Source organism: Ranitomeya imitator, chromosome 4 (assembly GCF_032444005.1).
Source record: "Ranitomeya imitator isolate aRanImi1 chromosome 4, aRanImi1.pri, whole genome shotgun sequence".
Classification (NCBI taxonomy): domain Eukaryota; kingdom Metazoa; phylum Chordata; class Amphibia; order Anura; family Dendrobatidae; genus Ranitomeya; species Ranitomeya imitator.
Window position 1 is genome coordinate 118,083,264 of NC_091285.1, and position 22,659 is coordinate 118,105,922.

At 42.9% G+C, this 22,659-nt stretch overlaps 1 protein-coding gene across 4 annotated transcripts in view; it reads right to left on the reverse strand.

The window, feature by feature from the left end:
- Positions 1-22,659, reverse strand: part of TENM2 (teneurin transmembrane protein 2) — a 3,136,407-nt gene that overhangs the window by 1,543,577 nt on the left and 1,570,171 nt on the right. The window lies entirely within an intron of this gene.

Sequence of the window (22,659 nt, forward strand, 5' to 3'; positions counted from 1 at the left end):
ATTCAAAAAGTTTATTAACCCTTCAGGTGCTTCACAGGAATTTTTTGAATGTTTAAAAAAAATTGAACATTTACCTTTTTTTTTCACAAAATTTTTACTTCAGGTCCAATTTGTTTCATTTTACCAAGGGTAACAGGAGAAATTGGACCACAAAAGTTGTTGTACAATTTGTCCTGAGTACTCAGATACCCCATATGTGGGGGTAAACCACTGTTTGGGCACATGGCAGAGCTCGGAAGGGAAGGAGCGCCATTTGACTTTTCAATGCAAGATTTGCTGGAATTGAGATCAGAGCCCATGTCACGATTGGAGAGCCCCTGATGTGCCTAAACAGTGGAAACCCCCACAAGTGACACCATTTTGGAAAGTAGACCCCCTAAGGAACTAATCTAGATGTGTGGTGAGCACTTTGAACCTCCAAGTGCTTCACAGAAGTTTATAATGTAGAGCCGTAAAAAAAATGTATATTAATTGTCACAAAAAATGATCTTTTTGCCCCAAATTTTTTATTTTCCCAAGGGTAAAAGGATAAATTGGACCCCAAAAGTTGTTGTGCAATTTGTCCTGAGTACGTCGATACTTCATATATGGGGATAAACCACTGTTTGAGCGCATTGGCAGAGCTCGGAAGGGAAGGAGTGCCATTGGACTTTTCAATGCAAAATTGGCTGGAATTGAGATCGGACGCCATGTCGCATTTGGAGAGCCCCTGACGTGCCTTAACAGTGGAAACCCCCCACAAGTGACCCCATTTTGGAAAGAAGACCCCCTATGGAACTTATCTAGATGTGTGGTGAGCACTTTTAACCCCCAATTGTTTCACTAAAGTTTAGAATGTAGCATTGTGAAAATTAAAAAATCATTTTTTCTTTCCACAAAATGATGTTTTAGCCCGCAATTTTTTTTTTCCCAAGGGTAACAGGAGAAATTGGACCACAAATGTTATTGTCCAATTTGTCCTGAGTACGCTGATACCCCACATGTGGGGGGGAACCACTGTTTGGGTGCACGGCAGAGCTCAAAAGGGAAGGAGCGCCATTTGAAATGCAGACTTAGATGGATTGGTCTGCAGGCGTCATGTTGCATTTGCAGAGCCCCTGATGTACCTAAACAGTAGAAACTCCCCACAAGTAGAAACCCCCCCACAAGTGACCCCATATTGGAAACTAGACCCCCAAAGGAACTTATCTAGATGTGTTGTGAGAGCTTTGAACCAACAAGTGTTTCACTACAGTTTATAACGCAGAGCCGTGAAAATAAAAAATATTTTTTTTTCCACGAAAATGATATTTTATCCCCTATGTTTTTATTTTCCCAAGGGTAACAGGACAAATTGGACCCCAAAAGTTGTTGTGCAACTTGTCCTGAGAACGCTGATACCCCATATGTTGGGGGGAACCACTGTTTGGGCACACAGGAGAACTCGGAAGGGAAGGAGCCCTGTTTTACTTTTTCAAAGCAGAATTGGCTGGAATTGAGATCGGACGCCATGTCGCGTTTGGAGAGCCCCTGATGTGCCTAAACAGTGGAAACCCCCAATTATAACTGAAACCCAAACCCCAACCCTAATCCTAGCCCTAACCCTAACCCTAGCCCTAGCCCTAACCCTAGCCCTAACCCTAGCCCTAGCCCTAACCCTAGCCCAAACCCTAGCCCTAACCCTAGCACTAATGGGAAAATGGAAATAAATACATTTTTTTACATTTTATTATTTTTCCCTAACTAAGGGGGTGATGAAGGTGGGTTTGATATACTTTTTTTGGCGGATTTTTATGATTGGCAGCTGTCACACACTAAAAGACGCTTTTTATTGCAAAAAATAGTTTTTGCATCACCACATTTTGAGAGCTATAATTTATCCATATTGTGGCCCACAGAGTCATATGAGGTCTTGTTTTTTACGGGACGAGTTGACGTTTTTATTGGTAACATTTTCGGGCAGATGACATTTTTTGATCGCTTTTTATTCTGATTTTTGGGAGGCAGAATGAACAAAAACCAGCAATTCCTGAATTTCTTTTAGGGGGGGCGTTTATACCGTTCCACGTTTGGTAAAATGGATAAAGCAGTTTTATTCTTTGGGTCAGTACGATTACAGTGATACCTCAATTATGTAATTTTTTTTATGTTTTGGCGCTTTTACACAATAAAAACTATTTTATATAAAAAAAATAATTGTTCTTGCATCGCATTATTCTGAGAGCTATAACTTTTTTATTTTTCTGCTGATGATGCTGTATGGCGGCTTTTTTTTGCGGGACAAGATGACGTTTTCAGCGGTACCATGTTTATTTATATCCGTCATTCTGATCGCGTGTTATTCCACTTTTTGTTCGCCTGTATGATAATAAAAGCGTTGTTTTTTGCCTTGTTTTTTTTTTTTTTTTTTGCGGTGTTCACTGAAGGGGTTAACTAGTGGGATAGTTTTATAGAGCGGGTCGTTACGGACGCGGCGATACCAAATATGTGTACATTTATTGTTTTTTTTTTTTTTTTTACATAAATAAATGGATTTATTGGGAAATGTTTTTTTTTTTTATTTGGGGATTTTTTTTTATTTTTTTTTACACATTCTATTTTTTTTTTTTTACTTTCTAACATTGTCCCAGGGTGGGACATCTCTGTATTAGATCAGATCGTTGATCTGACACTGTGCATAGCACACTGTCAGATCAACGATCTGACAGGCAGTTTAGGTGGCTTTCTGGCGCCTGCTCTCAGCAGGCGCCGGCTAGCCAGGTCACTTCATGACCCGGAAGGAGTCCGGCGGCCATCTTGGATCCGGGGACTCCTTCCGGGTCACAGGAGCAACGCGATCTCATTGCGTTGCTCCGGTGGGAGAGCGCAGGGAGCCCCCGTCCCTGCGCGATCCCCCTCTATGCCGCTGTCACTACTGACAGCGGCATCAGAGGGGTTAAATGCCCGCGATCGGCGATAGCGCCGATCGTGGGCATTGCTGCGGGGTGTCAGCTGTCATATACAGCTGACACCCGCACCCGATCACCGCGGCGCTCAGCGCGAGACCGCGGTGATCGGTGCGCCGTACTAGTACTGCTGCTGGCACTAATGCAGTGCCGGCAGCGCAGTACTAGTACGGCGCATGTCACGAAGGGGTTAAGGTAGGCAGGTAAAAATGGTACAATTTTCTGCAAGTGGCAATCCACATATTTTGATAGATTTGCAGTGAGGCATTGAATACCGGATATTCTGCCTGGTGGATTATCCTGGTTCTTATGCATTTTCGGTAAGTAATAAAAAACAGCCAGTCTTGGTGTAGGATTATTAATAAAATTATACTCATGTTTATTAAGAAGCCCCATAGTCAGTCCTTTAAAAGTTAGAGTCTTCATGTCTCTCATATATTCCTCCGTAGGATCCTTATCGAGTTTCTGATACGTTCCTGATGAGCAGATTGAGTTTTTATCTGATTCTATGCAATTTATTTTAACGCATAATTATTTTTTATATAACAAGGACTACTACTCCCAGCAGTGGGGGACTGCTATGGGGACCAGGTTCGCACCCAGCTACGCTAGCCTCTACGTGGGTAGGTGGGAAGACATCACCATCTACCCTGGGGGGCGACTGAGGGCGGACCTGGTCCTCTGGCAACGTTTCATTGATGACATCGTTTTTATATGGTCAGGTGGACCAAACACTCTTAATAAATTTTTAAATAATTTAAATAAAAATGATTTCTTTTTAAAATTCACATCTAATATTAGTACGGATGTCATCAATTTTTTAGATTTGCAAATTTTTATTGAGAATAGTGACATCCAGACGAGGACCTTTTACAAACCCACAGATACCAACAGTTTTATTCCTTTGGACAGTTGCCACCTTCCGACTTGGCTGTTAAATAATCCTAAAAGTCAGTTCATGCGTATTTATCGGAACTGTTCGAGAAATGAAGACTTTAATAGGGAGGCTGAAACAATGACAAAAAATTTTTTGCAAAAGGGGTATAGGCAGGATGCCCTGGAAAAGTCAAAAGAGAGTGTTCTGACCAAATCACGTCAAGATCTGATTAACCCCATTGGAAAGCTGAAAGTAAACAATGAATGTATCCCCATAATCACTCAATATAACTCCAATTCACATTTACTACGTAAAATAGTGAATAAACATTGGCATCTACTAAAAGACGATAAGATTATTGGGGATAAAATATCGGCTTGTCCCAGATTCATATATAAGAAAGCTCAGAATCTGGGAAATATGGTTGCTCCGACTGTACAGAATGAACCACCCCCTGTCAATAATTCATATTTTCATAATGTACTAAAAGGTTTTTTTCCATGTCACAGGTGCAGTATGTGTAAGCAAACCAATACACATAGGATTTTTAATATAGAGAAAGGGGATTTGAACTTTAAAATAAAAGATTTCATTACGTGCTCCACAACAGGAGTAATCTATACCATCAAGTGCCCATGCAAGAAGCTGTATGTGGGGCGTACAAAAAGACCCCTTAAAATTAGAATCAATGAGCACATACGTAACATTAAGAAAAAGTTCAAAGGTCATCCATTATCTAAGCACTTTATAGAAGTACATGGAGGAGCGGTTCAAACAATGGAGATTTCTGGCATTGAAATTGTACATCCACACTGGAGAGGTGGCAACTATATAAAATCCATGTCTAGGATTGAAAGTAAATGGATTTTTCTATTAGATACCCTGACTCCCAGGGGACTCAATTATGGAGTAGAGTTGTTTGGCTTCTATTAAGCAAGATCGCGGATGCTATATAAGGACCTTGAAGTCGGAATAGGACCAGCCCTGAGGAAGAAAACAGTTGTTTTCGAAACGCGTAGGCTGTGTTGGTCCTTACCGCGATCCGTACTGAACCTTGTAGCCACGTGGGGCGGTCACCTGACTCACTGCGTCACCCAGGTCCTAGACGCGCCGCTCACATCGCTCGCACTACACGGCGCGGTCAGCCCGGGACGCAGTGTTTTCACCCCCGACTGAAGATTCGGTGCACGGAGGAGCCGCCACCGGCCGGGGCAGCCCTCCGATTCAAGCACTCTACTGAAGACCTCGCTGACGCCATTCAGGAACTTTGTGAACTCACGGCATGTGACATAATGGACTTCTACTCTCAAAGGTATTGTTTTTAAACTACAGACTTTAGTGTTTGGACTATCTGGCAGATATGGACTATTATTTAATCTAGTGCACTATTATAATACACCTATTTGTGTGTATGAATATTGGGTATATCAGCGCGAAGTATATATATATATATGTTTTTTACAGTCTGGTATCCCTTACAATCTTGTGGTGATTGTTTATATTTCGTTGCAGATTTTCTATACCCTGCACCAAAAAACTAGCGCCGCTTTCTCTCTTGTTTATATTTTTATTAATTAAAAACTGTTTAAATGTTCACCAATGTGGTGAGGTAAACAGGAAAGTGAAGAAAAAAAAGGGTTAGAGATCACAGAAATCCTACTCAACGGCTGGGGTCATAGCAGCAGACCACTTAGTTGCTAAGGAGCCTATAAATCAAGGCTCATCACAATTTCAGCTGCATTCACATCCTCAGAACACAGATACCGTTGAATGGAATGGTGGATTAGGAAGCTAGTGTGATCCACCATTCAGTTAATGCCTATGAGTCCCACCATTCAGTCAGTGTCAGTGGGAGTCTGAGACACCATGCATTGCTTGCGTGATGACGTCACCACATCAAGTCTGAAATGCAGGGCCCCAGCACTCACGTTGCACAGACCAGAACAGCACACAAGGGGAATGGGGCAAGGTGAGTGTTTATTTTTTTTATTTCAGTAGCTGTGGAGACGCTCAGATTGAGTGGAGGATGAGATATGGTGACATCATTCTGAGTGAGGGCTGTGTGGGACATCATACTGAGTAAGGGTGGGCTGTTGGGGACATCATGGGTAAGCGATGGACTATGGAAGATATCTTTGATCGACCAAAAAGACAAAAAACGGCACTGTCTGAACAAAGCTAAGGCCGCTCCACTCCTGGAGCCAGGTGTTAATCAACAGTTATTACACTGCCGGCCACATATGCTCAGATCGGGTGCTCTTCAGATTGACGCAGACGATTCCAATAGTACAGGCAAGAAAAAAGAAGGCACTCACCAATCTAAAAGTTGGCAATCTTTATTCAATCTTCATATAAAATCTTCATGGCCGGGGGAGTGAGGAAAGGAGCTCATGCAAGCAGGAGAAAACGATGGCCGTTTGGCGCTGTGCTTGCGCTTCTACGGGATCAGTAATGCCAACTTTTAGATCAGTGAGTTCCTTCTTTTTTCTTGCCGTTACTATTGAAGATATCTTTGAGTTGAGGGCACTGTGTGACATTTTACTGAGTGGGTGCCTATTTGGCCATCATACAGTGTAGGGGGTGGACTGTGAGGGACATCATGCTGAGTATGGGGCTGTGAGAGGCATTTAACTGAGTGGGGGGCTGCGGGGACATACTGAGAAAGGTCTGTGGGGTTATCATACTGAGTGGGAAGCTCGCATGGGGGACTTCATACTGAGTGGCGGTAACTGAATGGGGCTGTGTGGGACATCATACCATCATACTGAATGAAGGGTGGGCTGTGAGGGACATAATTATTATTATTAGTGGAGACTGGCATTGAGGGCCATGATACTGAGTGGGGGTGGGATGTAGGGGACATCATATTGAGTAAGAGGCTGTAACAGCATCTTACTGAGTAGCAATCATTCTGTGTAGGGTGCTGTGGGGACCATGATACTTTGTGGGGGGCTGTGAGGTTTCATACTGAGAGGGGTGGTCATACTGAGTGGGGGCTGTGACAGCATGTTAGATGTCGAGTTTCCACCGCTGCACAGGGGGAATTTCGACCCATGTCCTCTGCAGTCTCCCATTCTTCCCCAGCTGCAGAGGAGCCTGGTCAGTAGAGACGTTGGTCCCAGTGTCTTGCTCAAGCTGATGCTGAGCATCTGGTTACTGCTGTCGTCCCAGGTTCAGCTATTATAACCAGCATTAATCAGCAGTGAGCAGACGCTTTTTGTCAACTGAGCATGCCCGTGGGACGACCTTTCATTGGAGATCGGGGGTCACATGCTCAGATCCTGAAGCGGTCCTGATTGCACCACGGGGATGGTCCCGGAAGGACGCAGCCATTAAAAGTTTGCATGGCCACTCAGCCATGCGCTAGTATAAATCCAAAATAATGTATGTGTGGATGTGTGGATGCAATCTGATGAAAGCTCCTAATTGATCCCCTTCCCTAGCGTTGTTATGTTATACTACCATATACTGTCCATCATTACTAAGCAGCAGGTGTCATCTCTGCACGGTGGACACCGGGCTGAGAACGCACCTTATATCCTCTTTAATATTATGTGGTGTGTTTCGCCAGTCCTAAAAGCATCATACTAATTGGCTGTGGAAGCATCATACTGAGGTGATTTCTCACTGTATGTAGTGGGAGGTTGTGGGGACAATGATACTGTGTGAGGATATCATACTTAGTGATGGCTCTGGGGGTAGAATGCTGCGTGTGACCTGTTGAAACATAACGGACAGTGTGTGCTTTCATCCACTGGCCTGGCTGTCTTTAGAAAGACCGCAGAGGCCAGGGCTTATCCCACTGATCACCCGTACTCCTTCCCCATGGGAAGAGCATTACTCAAACAACACAGGGTGAGGGTACCACATTTCTGTAAGAAGACGTTATTGGATCACCAACAGTCAACAACATATAGTAAATTCCCAGCAAGTACACAAGATGGTGCAAAATGACAGTCTCACCCTTCTGCTGTCTCTCCAGGGATTAGAACCTTTGCATATTTAGGGCATCCAGGGCCAACTAGCTCAACCAGTAGCACACCGCTTTTGGAGGGCACCCACAAAGAAGAGATAGGGGCAAGCTTAGGAACTGACTGAGCAAAGAAATGTGGCCAGGTGACCTGATTGTCCCAACCTGAGTTCTCTAACAACATTGTGGGCTTGGTGATGGGCAGTAGAGCAGTATTCCAGCTAGAACCGTAGTTCCTTGGCTGACATACTGTACAGCGTGATCCAAATTATTATGCAAATTGGATTTAAGTGTCATTAAGATTTAATTGTTTTGTTTTTCAAATAAACTCATGGAAGTATTGTCTCAGGGCTCAATGGATCACTGAAATCAATCTTAAACACGTGATAATTAGTTTTCCAGGAGATTCTAATTAAAGAAAAACTACTTAAAAATGATGTTCCCCATTATTAAGCAGGCCACAGTTTTCAAGTAACATGGGAAAGAAAAAGGATCTCTCTGCTGCCGAAGAGCATCAAATATGCAATACCTTGGTCAAGGGATGAAAACATTAATATTTCCCAAAAGCTTAAGCGTGATCATCGTACTGTTAAGAGATTTGTGGCTGAATCTGAGCACAGACGTGCTCGTGCTGATAAAGGCATAATGAGGAAGGTTTCTGTAAGGCAAGTTCATCAGATTAAGAGAGCAGCTGCTAAAATGCCATTACAAACCAGCAAACAGATATTTGAAGCTGCTGGTGCCTCTGGAGTCCCTCGAACTTCAAGGTGTAGGATCCTTTAAAGTCTTGCTTTGGTTCATAAACCTATTATTCGGCCACCCCTAAACAGTGTTGACAAGCAGAAACGGTTGCAGTGAGCCCAGACATACACAAGAATAATTTTCATACAGTCTTGTTTACTGATGAATATCGAGCAACCCTGGATGGTCCAGATGAATGGAGTAGTGGATGGTTGGTGGATGGCCACCGTGTCCCAACAAGGCTGCAACGTCAGCAAGGAGGTGGAGGAGTCATGTTTTGAGCTGGTAGCTGGTAGGGCCTTTTAAGTTTCCTGAAGGTATGAAAATGACCTCTGCAAAGTATATAGAGTTTCTGACTGACAACTTTCTTCCATGGTCTAAAAAGCAGAAACGTGCCTTCAGGAGCAAAATCATCTTCATACATGACAATGCACCATCTCATGCTGCGGAAAGAATACCTCTGAGTCATTGACTGCTATAGGCATAAAAGGAGATAAACTCATGGTGTGGCCACCATCTTCCCCTGACCTCAACCCTATAGAGAACCTTTGGAGTATCATCAAGCAAAAGATCTATGAGGGTGGGAGGCAGTTCACATCGAAACAGCAGCTCTGGGAGGCTATTCTGACTTCATGCAAAGAAATACAAGCAGACACTGTACAAAAACTCACAAGCTCAATGGATGCAAGAAATGTGAAGGTGATATTAACCCCTTCATGACCCAGCCTATTTTGACCTTAAAGACCTTGCCGTTTTTTGCAATTCTGACCAGTGTCCCTTTATGAGGTAATAACTCAGGAACGCTTCAACGGATCCTAGCGGTTCTGAGATTGTTTTTTCGTGACATATTGGGCTTCATGTTAGTGGTAAATTTAGGTCAATAAAATCTGCGTTTGTGATAAAAATGGAAATTTGGCGAAAATTTTGAAAATTTCGCAATTTTCACATTTTGAATTTTTATTCTGTTAAACTAGAGAGTTATGTGACACAAAATAGTTAATAAATAACATTTCCCACATGTATACTTTACATCAGCACAATTTAGGAAACAAAATTTTTTTTTGCTAGGAAGTTATAAGGGTTAAAATTTGACCAGCGATTTCTCATTTTTACAACGAAATTTACAAAACCATTTTTTTAGGGACCACATCACATTTGAAGTAAGTTTGAGGGGTCTATATGGCTGAAAATACCCAAAAGTGACACCATTCTAAAAACTGCACCCCTCAAGGTACTCAAAACCACATTCAAGAAGTTTATTAACCCTTCAGGTGCTTCACAGCAGCAGAAGCAACATGGAAGGAAAAAATGAACATTTAACTTTTTAGTCACAAAAATTATCTTTTAGCAACAATTTTTTTATTTTCCCAATGGTAAAAGGAGAAACTGAACCACGAAAGTTGTTGTCCAATTTGTCCTGAGTACGCTGATACCTCATATGTGGGGGTAAACCACTGTTTGGGCACACGGCAGGGCTTGGAAGGGAAGGAGCGCCATTTGACTTTTTGAATAAAAAATTGGCTCCACTCTTTAGCGGACACCATGTCACGTTTGGAGAGCCCCCGTGTGCCTAAAAATTGGAGCTCCCCCACAAGTGACCCCATTTTGGAAACTAGACGCCCCAAGGAACTTATCTAGATGCATAGTGAGCACTTTGAACCCCCAGGTGCTTCACAAATTGATCCGTAAAAATGAAAAAGTACTTTTTTTCACAAAAAAATTCTTTTAGCCTCAATTTTTTCATTTTCACATGGGTAACAGGATAAAATGGATCATAAAATTTGTTGGGTAATTTCTCCTGAGTACACCAATACCTCATATGTGGGGGTAAACCACTGTTTGGGCACATGGTAAGGCTCGGAAGGGAAGGGGCGCCATTTGACTTTTTGAATGAAAAATTATCTCCATCGTTAGCGGACACCATGTCGCGTTTGGAGAGACCCTGTGTGCCTAAACATTGGCGCTACCCTACAAGTGACCCCATTTTGGAAACTAGACCCCCCAGGGAACTTATCTAGATGCCTAGTGAGCACTTTAAACCCTCAGGTACTTCACAAATTGATCTGTAAAAATGAAAAAGTACTTTTTTTTCACACAAAAAATTATTTTCGCCTCAATTTTTTCATTTTCACATGGGCAATAGGATAAAATGGATCATAAAATTTGTTGGGCAATTTCTCCCGAGTACGCCGATACCTCATATGTGGGGGTAAACCACTGTTTGGGCACACGGCAGGGTTCGGAAGGGAAGGCGTGCCATTTGACTTTTTGAATGGAAAATTAGCTCCAATTGTTAGCAGACACCATGTCGCGTTTGGAGAGACCCTGTGTGCCTAAACATTGGCGCTCCCCCACAAGTGACCCCATTTTAGAAACTAGACCCCGAAAGGAACTTATTTAGATGTGTGGTGAGCACTTTGAACCCCCAAGTGCTTCATAGAAGTTTATAATGCAGAACCGTGAAAATAATAAATACGTTTTCTTTCCTCAATAATAATTATTTAGCCCAGAATTTTTTATTTTCCCAAGGGTTACAGGAGAAATTGGACCCCAATAGTTGTTGTCCAGTTTCTCCTGAGTACGCTGATACCCCATGTGTGGAGGTAAACCACTGTTTGGGCACACGTCGGTGCTCAGAAGGGAAGTAGTGACTTTTGAAATGCAGAATTTGATGGAATGGTCTGCGGGCGTCACGTTGCGTTTGCAGAGCCCCTGGTGTTCCTAAACAGTAGAAACCCCCCACAAGTGACCCCATTTTAGAAACTAGACCCCCCATGGAACTTATCTAGATATGTGGTGAGCACTTTGAACCCCCAAGTGCTTCACAGACGTTTACAACGCAGAGCTGTGAAAATAAAAAATCATTTTTCTTTCCTCAAAAATGATGTTTTAGCAAGCATTTTTTTATTTTCACAAGGGTAACAGGATAAATTGGACCCCAGTAATTGTTGCACAGTTTATCCTGAGTATGCTGGTTCCCCATATGTGGGGGTAAACCACTGTTTAGGCACACGTCGGGGCTCGGAATTGAGGGAGCACCATTTGACTTTTTGAATACGAGATTGGCTGGAATCAATGGTGGCGCCATGTTGCGTTTGGAGACCCCTGATGTGCCTAAACAGTGGAAACCCCTCAATTCTACCTCCAACACTAACCCCAACACACCCCTAACCCTAATCCCAACTGTAGCTATAACCCTAATCACAACCCTAACCACAACCCTAATTCCAACCCTAACCCTAAGGCTATGTGCCCACGTTGCGGATTCGTGTGAGATTTTTCAGCATCATTTTTGAAAAATCCGCGGGTAAAAGGCACTGCGTTTTACCGGCAGATTTTCCGCGGATTTCCAGTGTTTTTTGTGCGGATTTCACCTGCGGATTCCTATTGAGGAACAGGTGTAAAACGCTGCGGAATCCGCACAAAGAATTGACATGCTGCGGAAAATACAACGCAGCGTTTCAGCGCGGTATTTTCCGCACCATGGGCACAGCGGATTTGGTTTTCCATAGGTTTACATGGTACTGTAAACCTGATGGAACACTGCTGCGGATCCGCAGCCAAATCCGCACCGTGTGCACATGGCCTACTTCTAAAGGTATGTGCACACGCTGCGGAAAACACTGCGGATCCGCAGCAGTTTCCCATGAGTTTACAGTTCAATGCAAACCCATGGGAAACAAAAATCGCTGTACACATGCTGCAGAAAAACTGCACGGAAACGCAGCGGTTTACATTCCGCAGCATGTCGCTTCTTTGTGCGGATTCCGCAGCGGTTTTACAACTGCTCCAATAGAAAATCGCAGTTGTAAAATCGCAGTGAAATGCGCAGAAAAAACGCGGTAAATCCGCCATAAATCCGCAGCGGTTTAGCACTGCGGATTTATCAAATCCGCAGCGGAAAAATCCGCAGAGGACCAGAATACGTGTGCACATAACAAAACCCTAACCCTACCCCTAACCCTACCCCTAACCCTACCCCTAACCCTACCCCTAACCCTAACCCTACCCCTAACCCTACCCCTAACCCTATTCTAACATTAGTGGGAAAAAAAAAATTCTTTATTTTTTTTATTGTCCCTACCTATGGGGGTGACAAAGGGGGGGGGGGCATTTATTATTTTTTTATTTTGATCACTGAGATAGATTATATCTCAGTGATCAAAATGCACTTTGGAACGAATCTGCCGGCCGGCAGATTCGGCGGGCGCACTGCGCATGCGCCCACCATTTTGGAAGATGGCGGAGCCCGGGGAGAAGACGGACGGACCCCGGCAGGATCGGTAAGTATGATGGGGTGGGGGGGGAGCACGGGGGGGGGATCGGAGCATGGGGGGGTGAATCGGAGCGCGGGAGGGGTGGAACAGAGCACGGGGAGGGTGGAACGGAGCAAGGGGGGGGTGGAACGGAGCACGGGCGGTGGAACGGAGCACGGGGGGGTGGATCGGAGTGCAGGGGGGGTGATTGGAGCACAGGGAGGTGATTGGAGCACGGGGGTGAGCGGACAAGAGCACGGGGGGGAGCGGAGCACAGGACGGAGGGGAGCGGGGCAGTGTACCGGGGAGATCGGAGGGCTGGGGGGGCGATCGGTGGGGTGGGGGCACATTAGTATTTCCAGCCATGGCCGATGATATTTCAGTATCGGTCATGGCTGGATTGTAATATTTCACCCGTTATAATAGGTGAAATATTACAAATCGCTCTGATTGGCAGTTTCACTTTCAACAGCCAATCAGAGCGATCGTAGCCACGGGGGGGGTGAAGCCACCCCCCCTGGGATAAACTACCACTCCCCCTGTCCCTGCAGATCGGGTGAAATGGGAGTTACCCTTTCACCCGATCTGCAGGGACGCGATCTTTCCATGACGCCACATAGGCGTCATGGGTCGGATTGGCACCGACTTTCATGACGCCTACGTCATGGGTCGGGAAGGGGTTAAAGAAGGGTTCCTATGTTAACATGTAACTTCGCCTGTTAGGATGTTTTGGAGTTAAATAGCTTTTTTGTTCAGTGAATGTGACCTCCTAATGCTGCAAATTCAACAAATGAGCATTTTCAGTTCTTTAAAACATATCAAATGTTTAGAAATTCTACTGTGCCTATTAATTTGGAACAGTGCATTTTGAGTTTTTATTCATTTTGGAGATTATACTGTTATCATTGGGAGGTTTCTTCAATAAAATTTGATGTATACTCTAATGGAAAATCCGAGAAAAATATAATTTGCATAATGATTTGGAACATGGCGTAGAGTCACTGACAGGAGCAAGGCCCTTTTATATACCACAGATATTATTTCAAGGCATTGTCCCACAGGATTGGGGAAGGTTAGGTAAGGTAATCCCTTACTGTTTAATTGTTCAATTAAACTGCATATTTGTCCTGCAAGTTGTGCAGACTAATAGACCACAAGGGGATGATGCAATAAGTAATCTGCAGGCATTCCACAAATTAATATACAAGGGTCAATGCACATTCTCACATGAAACAAAGGCTCATGTCCTTTGACCTACTGAACAAAGGAACCTACCAGTGGTCAAATTAACACTGTGTCGTCATAGGGGCCATCAGACTGAAAGGTGTGGGGGTATTATACTCTGGGTTTCGGTGGCAGCACTTTTTAGAGCATAAAACTATATAATGGCTATGAAAGGGGTTTCGTGGGTGAGAACACTAAGGGGTTTCAATAGGGGCATAACTATTGTGTATGTGCCACAATACATGTTTCTCTTTTTACACCAACAAGGTGTCTTTTGTGGTGCATTGCCACCAGACAAAAAGTGATTCTAACCATAATGAAGTTAAAAATACAAAGTTTATTAATAATCAATTAATGCATTAACCCCTTTCTGACATTGGACGTACTATTCCATTCATGTAGGGTGGGCCCTAATTCCCAAGGACGGAATAGTACGTCCAGCGCGATCGGCCGCACTCACGGGGGGAGCGAGGCTGATCGCGGCCGGGTGTCAGCTGACTATCGCAGCTGACATTCGGCGCTATGTGCCAGGAGCGGTCACGGATCAGCGATCTTTCACTATACAGTGATATCCCACCTGGGACAAAGTAAAAAAGAAAATTTTTTAGATGTGTAAAAAAATTTTTAAAAAAAAATTCCTAAATAAAGAAAAAATATATATTGTTCCCATAAATACATTTCTTTATCTAAATAAAAAAAAAACAATAAAAGTACACATATTTAGTTTAGCCGCATTCGTAACGACCTGACCTATAAAACTGTCCCACTAGTTAACCCCTTCAGTGAACACCGGAAAACAAAAAAATGAGGCAAAAAACCTCGCTTTATTATTATACTGCCAAACAAAAAGTGGAATAACACGCGACCAAAAAGACGGATATAAATAACCATGGTACTGCTGAAAACGTCATCTTGTCCCACAAAAAACGAGCTGCCATACAGCATCATCAGCAAAAAAATAAAAAAGTTACAGTCCTCAGAATAAAGTGATGCAAAAATAATTCTTTTTTCTATAAAATAGTTTTTAACGAATAAAAAGCGCCAAAACATAAAAAAAGATATAAATGAGGTATCGCTGTAAAGGTACTGACCCGAAGAATAAAACTGCTTTATCCATTTTACCAAACAAGGAACGGTATAAACGCCCCCCCAAAAGAAATTCATGAATAGCTGGTTTTTGGTCATTCTGCCTCACAAAAATCGGAATAAAAAGCGATCAAAAAATGTCACGTGCCCGAAAATTGTTACCAATAAAAATGTCAACTTGTCCCGCAAAAAGCAAGACCTCACATGACTCTGTGGACTAAAGTATGGAAAAATTATAGGTCTCAACATGTGGTAATGCAAAAAATATTTTTTGTAATAAAAAGCGTCTTTTAGTGTGTGACGGCTGCCAATCATAAAAAACCCGCTATAAAAGTAAATCAAACCCCCCTTCATTACCCCCTTAGTTAGGGAAACATAAAAAAATAAAACAAATGTATTTATTTCCATTTTCCCATTAAGGCTAGGGTTAGGGCTAGGGTTGGGGTTAGGGTTGGGGCTAGGGTTAGTGCTGGGGTTAGGGTTAGGGTTGGGGTTAGGGTTGGGGCTAGGGTTGGGGCTAGGGTTGGGGCTAGGGTTAGGGTAGGGGCTAAAGTTAGGGTTTGGGCTAAAGTTAGAGTTAAGGTTGGGGCTAAAGTTAGGGTTGGGGCTAAAGTTAGGGTTAGGGTTGGGGCCAAAGTTAGGGTTAGGGTTACATTTACGGTTGGGATTAGGGTTAGGGGTGTGTCAGGGTTAGGGGTGTGGTTAGGGTTGTGGTTGGGATTAGGGTTAGGGGTGTGTTGGGGTTAGGGTTTCAGTTAGAATTGGGGGTTTTCACTGGTTAGGCACATCAGGGCTCTCCAAACGCGACATGGCATCCGATCTCAATTCCAGCCAATTCTGCGTTGTAAAAGTAAAACAGTGGTCCTTCCCTTCCGAGCTCTCCCGTGCGCCCAAACAGGGGTTTACCCCAACATATGGGGTATCAGAATACTCAGGACAAATTAGACAACAATTATTGGGGTGCAATTTCTCTTGTTACCGTTGGGAAAATGAAAATTTGGGGGTCTAAAAAAACATTTTTGTGGGAAAAAATTCATTTTTATTTTCACGACTCTGCGTTATAAACTGTAGTGAAACACTTGGGGGTTCAAAGCTGTCAAAACACATCTAGATAAGTTCCTCATGGGAACCCCACATGTGGGGTATTGGCGTACTCAGAACAAATGGCACAACAACTTTTGGGGTCCAATTTCTTCTCTTACCCTTGGGAAAATAAAACAAATTGGAGCTGAAATAATTTTTTTGTGAAAAAAGTTAAATGTTAATTTTTTTTTAAACATTCCAAAAATTTCTGTAAAACACATGAAGGGTTAATAAACTCCTTGAATTTGGTTTTGAGCACCTTGAGGGGTGCAGTTTTTAGAATGGTGTCACACTTGGTTATTTTCTATCATATAGACCCGTCAAAATGACTTCAAATGTGATGTGGTCCCTAAAAAATATTGGTGCTGTAAAAATGAGAAATTGCTGGTCAACTTTTAACCCTTATAACTCCCTAACAAAAAAATTTTTGGTTCCAAAATTGTGCTGATGTAAAGCAGACATGTGGGAAATGTTACTTATTAATTATTCTACATGACATATCTCTTTGATTTAAGGGCATAAAAATTAAAACTTGGAAAATTGCAAAATTTTCAAAATTTTCGCCAAGTTTACGTTTTTTTTTCACAAATAAACGCAAGTTATATCGAAGACATTTTACCACTATCATGAAGTACAATATGTCCCGAGAAAACAATGTCAGAATCGCCAAGATCTGTTGAAGGAGAACATAATGAGGAGAACATAATTTTACCTCTGTACAAGTCACTAGTTCGACCACAGTTAGAATACTGTGCACAGTTCTGGTCTCCGGTGTATAAGAAAGACATAGCTGAACTAGAGCGGGTGCAGAGAAGAGCGACCAAGGTTGTTAGAGGACTGGGGGTCTGCAATACCAAGATAGGTTATTACACTTGGGCCTATTTAGTTTGGAAAAACGAAGACTAAGGGGTGATCTTATGTTAATGTATAAATATATGAGGGGACAGTACAAAGACCTTTCTGATGATCTTTTTAATCATAGACCTGAAACCGGGACAAGGGGGCATCCTCTGCGTTTGGAGGAAAAAATGTTTAAGCATAATAACAGACGTGGATTCTTTACTGTAAGAGCAGTGAGACTATGGAACTCTCTGCCGTATGATGTTGTAATGAGTGATTCATTACTTAAATTTAAGAGGGGACTGGATATCTTTCTGGAAAAGTATAATGTTACAGGTTATATACACTAGATTCCTTGATAGGCCGTTGATCCAGGAAACTATTCTGATTGCCGTATGTGGAGTAGGGAAGGAATTTTTTTTCCCCAATGTGGAGCTTACTCTTGCCACATGGGTTTTTTTTGCCTTCCTCTGGATCAACATGTTAGGGCATGTTAGGTTAGGCTATGGGTTGAACTAGATGGACTTATAGTCTTCCTTCAACATAATAACTATGTAACTATGAAGTGTTCCATAACGGGACAGTGGTCAGAATTGTAAAAATTGGCCCGGTCATTAACGTGCAAACCACCCTTGGGGGTAAAGGGGTTAATTAATGCATGCACTACTTGCACCCGGAGACAACCTATCACTAATGGCCACTCCGTATTTAAAGGGAATCTGTCACCCGAAAAGTTGCCTATAAGCTAAGGCCCCCGGCATCAGGGACTTCTGTAATGCTGTAGATAAACCCCCGATGTAACCTGCAAGATAAGAAAAACAGGTTATATTATACTCACCAGGGGTGGTCCCGGTGCGGTCCGGTCCCATGGGTGTCGCGATCCGGGTCGGCGCCTCCCATCTTCATAAAATGACGTCCTTTTCTTTTCTTCCTGCCGCGGTTCCTGCTCAGGCATACTTTGTCTGCCCTGTTGAGGGCAGAGCAAAGTACTGCAGTGCTTAGGCGCCGGGCCTCTCTGACTTTTCCTGGCGCCTGCACTCTGCAGTACTTTGCTCTGCCCTCAACAGGGCAGACAAATTACACCTGTGCAACAGCCATGGCAGGAAGAAAAGAAGAGGACGTCATCGCATGAAGATGGGAGACGCCGGACCAGGACCATGATGCCCATCGGACCAGAATGCACTGGGACTGCCCCTGGGTGAGTATACTATAACCCGTTTTTCTTATCTTGCAGGTTACATCGGGGGCTTTTCTACAGCATTACAGAATGCTGCAAATAAGCCCCAGATGCTGTATTAGCTTACAGGCAAATTTTGGGGTAACAGATTCCCTTTAAATGTGTCAGCACCCCCTCACTGCACACGCCCCCGGAAGAAGCGAGCAGCGAAAAGGTGCCCATCAGGCGGGAGGTGTAAGCACAGCTCCACTGATAACACTTGTGGTAAGGACTTCCAGCTGCACAATCTATTCACCAGCCTCATTAAGCTAATGAATGTTTTAATGGGTATTTTTTAACCCCTACTTTGGCTATCCAGCATATAGACTGTGGATTTATTTTATACTGCTGTGTTTTTATCCTTAGCTAATTGTCAGATAAACCTATTTCAGGTACTAGCATATAGGCTTATCCATTTTGTGCACTAAATGTTTCTTAATTGTGATACACGTATTCTTTTGAAATTAACTTATTTATTGACATCTTGTTATTGTCCTGTTATCACTTTACCTATAGTGCTAAGATACTGTGCTGTGTCTCCCCCTCTACACAGAGGTTTTAGCACTGTCTATTTTTACATATCCATTTTAAATTGATTACTAATAAGTAGTGTTGAGCGATACCGTCCGATACTTGAAAGTATCGGTATCGGATAGTATCGGCCGATACCCGAAAAATATCGGATATCGCCGATACCGATATCCGATACCAATACAAGTCAATGGGACACCAAGTATCGGAAGGTATGCTGATGGTTCCCAGGGTCTGAAGGAGAGGAAACTCTCCTTCAGGCCCTGGGATCCATATTAATGTGTAAAATAAAGAATTAAAATAAAAAATATTGATATATTCACCTTTTCGGCGGCCCCTGGACATCACGCTGCTGATCGGCAGGCTTCTTTGTTTAAAATGCGCGCGTTTAGGACCTGCGAATGACGTCCCGGCTTCTGATTGGTCGCGTGCCGCCCATGTGACCGCCACGCGACCAATCAGAAGCCGTGACGTCATTCGCAGGTCCTCAATTCCTAGAATTAGGAGTTTTGTGAATGAGAATGACGTCGCGGCTTCTGATTGATCGCGTGGCGGTCACATGAGCGGCACGCGACCAATCAGAAGCCGCGATGTCATTCTCATTCACTAAACTCCTAATTCTAGGAATTGAGGACCTGCGAATGACATCACGGCTTCTGATTGGTCGCGTGGCGGTCACATGGGCGGCACGCGACCAATCAGAAGCCGGGACGTCATTCGCAGGTCCTAAATGCGCGCATTTTAAACAAAGAAGCCTGCCGGTTAGCAGCATGATGTCCAGGGGCCGCCGGACAGGTGAATATATCAATATTTTTTATTTTAATTCTTTATTTTACACATCCCTATGGATCCGATACCGATACCCGATACCACAATAGTATCGGATCTCGGTATCGGAATTCCGATACCGCAAGTATCGGCCGATACCCGATACTTGCGGTATCGGAATGCTCAACACTACTAATAAGCTTTGTATTTATGACTTCATTCTGGTTAGAATCACTTCTTGTCTGGTGGCAATGGCATCCCAACAGGCTTTTTATTGAAGCGTCTAACAACTAATAATTAAGGACTAGTGTTGAGCATTCCGATACCGCAAGTATCGGGTATCGGCCGATACTTGCGGTATCGGAATTCCGATACCGAGATCCGATACTTTTGTGATATCGGGTATCGGTATCGGATCAATAGGGATGTGTAAAATAAAGAATTAAAATAAAAAATATTGATATGCTCACCTCTCCGGCGGCCCCTGGACATCATGCTGCTAACCGGGAGGCTTCTTTGTTTAAAATGCGCGCCTTTAGGACCTGGGAATGACGTCCCGGGTTCTGATTGGTCGCGTGCCACCCATGTGACCGGCACGCGACCAATCAGAAGCCGCGACGTCATTCTCATTCTCATTCACAAAAACTCATTCTCAACTAATTCTAGGAATTGAGGACCTGCGAATGACGTCACGGCTTCTGATTGGTCGCGTGCCGGTCACATGGGCGGCACGCGACCAATCAGAACCCGGGACGTCATTCCCAGGTCCTAAAGGCGCGCATTTTAAACAAAGAAGCCTCCCGGTTAGCAGCATGATGTCCAGGGGCCGCCGGAGAGGTGAGCATATCAATATTTTTTATTTTAATTCTTTATTTTACACATTAATATGGATCCCAGGGCCTGAAGGAGAGTTTCCTCTCCTTCAGACCCTGGGAACCATGAGAATACCTTCCGATACTTGATGTCCCATTGACTTGTATTGGTATCGGATATCGGTATCGGCGATATCCGATATTTTTCGGGTATCGGCCGATACTATCCGATACCGATACTTTCAAGTATCGGACGGTATCGCTCAACACTATTAAGGACACATAGGTATTAATGTGTCTCTTCCTGTTTACAAAAGTTGGGAGATAAGATTCTGACTGCTCTGCTGAATACACAGGTGCTTGTCACAAAATTAGAATATCATCAAAAAATAATTTATTTCAGTTCTTCAATACAAAAAATGAAACTCATATATTATATAGAGTCATAACAAACAGAGTGATCTATTTCAAGTGTTTATTTCTGTTAGTATTGATGATTATGGCTTACAGCCAATGAAAACCCAAAAGTCATTATCTCACTAAATTAGAATAATAATTTTTCAGGTGGATTCCAACTGGAACCAACCTGAAAAAGTGCCAAAACGACTTGATTTGCATATGTTTCTTTATTTTAACTGCTTCTGCTTTGAAAGCTATAAAGTAGCTAAAAAAGTGACATGTCTATCCTTTTGTTTTCAGCTTGAAAGCTGCCGCTATATTATGCTGTACATGAAATTGCACATAGGAGAAAGAACAGTGTTTTTAAGCTATGAGAATTCTTAATTTATATAATAAAAAAGATATTACAAAGACTGACAAAACAGTTCATAGGTAACGAAGCAAGGTATGCACATTTGCATCACTGAAGGTCATATATATTCAAGGGAAACACCGCCAACATTTTCATGAAGTGTCTTCTGCTTCCAAAATTATGCAGGTTTGCTGGCATCAATAATGTGTACATACCCATCTATATATATAATTGTCTAAGGGTTTTTCCGTCTGTCTGTCTGTCTGTCTGTCTGTCTGTCTGTCCTGGAAATCCCTGCTCTCTGATTGGTCGAGGCCGCCAGGCCTCGACCAATCAGCAACGGGCACAGCAACGATGATGTCATAAAGGACGTAGACATCCCGCGTCTGATTGGTCGAGGCCGCCAGGCCTCGACCAATCAGCAACGGGCACAGCGACGATGATGTCATAATGGTTGCCATGGCGACGATGATGTCATAAAGGTTGCCTCGACCAATCAGCAACGGGCACAGTCTGCCGCGAATTATGGAATCATCATTGTCCATATATTACAGGGACATGCATATTCTAGAATACCCGATGCGTTAGAATCGGGCCACCATCTAGTACACTATAAACACCTACTTGTGCTATTTGTTGGACTAGGTTCTTGGTGATTTCAAATGTGACCTCTGGTATTTGGGTAAGTGAAGAGAACCCTGGTCTAATTACACTGCTGAGTAATAAAATATTAAGGAGAATCTCCATAGGCTATTGAATAATAGCATTTCACAAATTCACTACATATTATGAAATTCCCAGAATCAGACATACTCAAAAATAAAAGGACAATCAACGTCATACCCCCATCAATGTTCATTGAAGCATTGTGTTGGCAGATTTGCCTAGTATTCCAACTTGACCTTTTCATTTGTAACAGCCTGTTTACTTCTGCTGAACTTCCACTGATCACATATCATGGGCCTTTCTTTTCGAGAAGCCCTCTTTGTATTATTTCTCTACATACCATTGCTGTATGTTTTTAACTAGAAAGTAATTAGATTTTTTGAGTACTTTGTAGTACCTGAGATTGTATGGGCAAATGCTACATCTCTACATTTTCAACTTCTTTTTGTTAATATCAACAATACAGTACATAGGCTACTTTTTTGAACCTCAGAACACAATTTGTCAAGAATTGAGCTTTGACTGGTTTAGGGTAAATTCACACGGGACGGAAAGCTATAGATATTCTGTGTGAATTTGTGCACATAAGATCTTAGGCAGATAACGGGACCTGCCATATAGAGGGGTAAAAATCATGGTAAATTGCAACCTCAATGTGGATTTAGAAGGGTAACAGGATTGTAAAAAGGCAATTATTTTTTTCCCAGAAAAAACACCAATCTTGTTTATTAGCTGTGCTTGCTGTAAATCGCAGACTCTTTTACTTTAGTGGTGATTTGGTGTGATATCAGACAGAGCCAATAGAAAAGACAGGCCCCATTTTGGGGGAAAAAACCATCTGAAGTAAGCACTAACACAGTTTGGAATGAAATTGTAACCTTGTCATACACTGTATTACAAGTACAGCACATATA